This window comes from Colobus angolensis, unplaced genomic scaffold (genome assembly GCF_000951035.1).
Source record: "Colobus angolensis palliatus isolate OR3802 unplaced genomic scaffold, Cang.pa_1.0 Scaffold170, whole genome shotgun sequence".
NCBI lineage: Eukaryota > Metazoa > Chordata > Mammalia > Primates > Cercopithecidae > Colobus > Colobus angolensis.
Genome location: NW_012114822.1, coordinates 2,533,916 through 2,536,517, shown reverse-complemented (window position 1 = coordinate 2,536,517; position 2,602 = coordinate 2,533,916).

Sequence of the window (2,602 nt, the reverse complement as noted above, 5' to 3'; positions counted from 1 at the left end):
CGCCCGCCCCCGGCTCCGCAGGATGAGTCACCGCCGTCCGCTCTCTCCCTCCGCCCTTCCGCGTCTTCCAGCTGACACCCGGGCCGGGGACAGTGACTGACAAGTGCCAGCTCCGAGGGCGGCCTCGCCGTGCGCCGGGACCGGGGGCCTCCCGGGGTTGCCCGTGACCCACCTGGCCCGGCTGCTGAACCCAACCCGGGAGAGGCGAGCTCGGCCCAGAAACCAAAGCCACCCCTTCTTTCACGCCAGACGTCCCAAGGGCGCCGGCCCAGGTCCTGGGGCGGCTGGGTACAATGGCTTTTTGTTTTGCTTTTTGAGTTCCACTAGTTTCAAGGGTTGCTAGTTAACCCCATCACGGGACACACTCAAAGGATAGGCTTTTTACCATTCTGGACCAAAGCAAGAACGCGTATAAAGTTTTTCGATGACTTTTTTTCTTGGCGCATTTATAAGTGATTCGGGACCGGATTCCAGGAGTCGGCCCCATTCCTGTGTTCCTGCAGGAGCTTCTAACTCTACCACACAGGCGTTAACTTTAGTCAGCTTCAGGCGCAGTTGTAGTTTCAGAGCCTGCGGCGCAGCTGCCGGCTCCGGGGCTGCCCGCCCGAGGGGCTCCCGGGCCTCCCTGCAGCAGCTGCTCGGACTCCAGGAGAGGGGAACTGGGTATAAAGAGCGAGGACTCAAAGTCAGATGGGAGACCGCCTTGAAACTAGGAGATGATGCCACTCAGCACGGTCCTCCCGTCACTTGTATTGTGGTGGGGAATGGTGAAAGAAGGAATCGCCCTTGTTTTAGTTCCAATAGAGACAGCACCTCTTTGAATGTCACTTGTAGGGAAAAAAGAGCCCTCCCATGGAAGCCATTTTTTCTTCAGCGGAAGGTAGGCTTTGCACAGTTTTAGAAAAGACCCCTATTTCACCACCAGGACTGCTGCTTTGCAGAGGACACTTGAGTTTGTGCTATTTTCCAGCCCCCCCCTACACCCGGTGGGCCTTTGAGAACGCATTCCTGAGGAAGGCGCCCGCCCACGTGGGTCCCAGAGCAGGCCAGGCGCATGGGAGCTGGCTATCATTCCCTGGTTCCAGCGAGGTCTAGGTCCGCGCAGCCTTTCCAGAAGACATTTTGTTTTTATTCCACCTCTGAAATGAGAACCGCAGGCTTTCTCTTCTACTTAAAGTTTCACGTCATTTTGCCATAAGAATGCATCTGGTCTGAATTTCAGGGTGGGCATGGGCAGCGCAGGCCCAAATCAGAAAACATTCAGGTACCCAGGCGGGCTGCCTGTTGCCCATAGAAGGACTGTTCACACAGCTATTCAAGGCAGCGGCAGCATTCCTGGGCCCAGGAGCAGGGCCAATAGCTTCCTTGCACAGGCTTTGTGACAAGAAAGCCTGAGTAGCCAGGAAGTGGAATGTCTGTAGGGAAATGAACTCCCGTCCCCCGGGTCAGCTTACCCATCTTGCATAAGTCCAGTGATTAAGTCAATAATGTTTCCATAGTTGAGGATTGAGTACGGTTCTTCTGTATTCCCAATAACGGGTTATTTTTAAATATCATTTTTCAGTCTTACTATGTAGCCTTGAATAATGATGTATTTATTTAAATAGAAAGATGTTCAAGCTATAAAGTGAAAAATCAGATAACTCATTGTATCACCCAAATTGTTATATGTATTCATATGCCTAAAAAAATTTATGAAGTTAACATTTTCGGCCAGGCGCAGTGGCTCACGCCTGTAATCCCAGCACTTTGGGAGGCGGAGGTGGGTGGATCACCTGAGATGGGGAGTTCCGGACCAGCCTGGCCAATATGGCGAAACCCTGTCTCTACTAAAAATAAAACAAATTAGCTGGGTGTGGTCGCGCACGCCTGTAATCCCAGTTACTCGGAGGATGAGGCTGGGGCAAGAGGATTTCTTGAGGCTAGGAGTTTGAGACCAGCCTGGGCAACATAGTGAGACCCAATATTTTGAGTCTCAACAAAAAGTTTTCAAATTAGCCAGGCGTGGTGGCATGCACATGTAGTCTCAGCTACTTGGGAGGCTGAAGTGGGACGATCACATAAGCCCAGGTAACAGTAAGCTGTCATTGTTCCACTGCTCCCACTCTGCCTGCCCCACCCTGAAAAAAAGAAAGAGCTAAATAGCATGCCTGGGTTAGTAGGTTATTCAATATTCCTAACACAGCTGATAGGTCTAAATTGGTTCCTTTCTTTTCTCACCACATTCCTTTGTTGACTTAGCTATATATATACAAGGTTTCACATGCCTGGTAGGCCTGGGTTATCAATGAAATACTTCTTTTCTCAAGATATGAATTCTTAATTTTATTTTGAACTTAAGTTAACAGATAATGTACGTGTAATACAGAAAGAGAATGCAGGCAAGCAAAAACAAAATGAACATAACCACCTAGATGAAATGTTTTTTGTTTGTTTTTTGAGACGGAGTCACACTCTGTAGTGCAGTGGCATGATCTGACCTCACTGCAACTTCTGCCTCTGGGTTCAAACACTTCAAGCTTGAACCCGGGAGGAGGAGGTTGCAGTGAGCCGAGATTGCGCCACTGCACTCCAGCCTGGGCAACAGAGTGAGACTCCATCT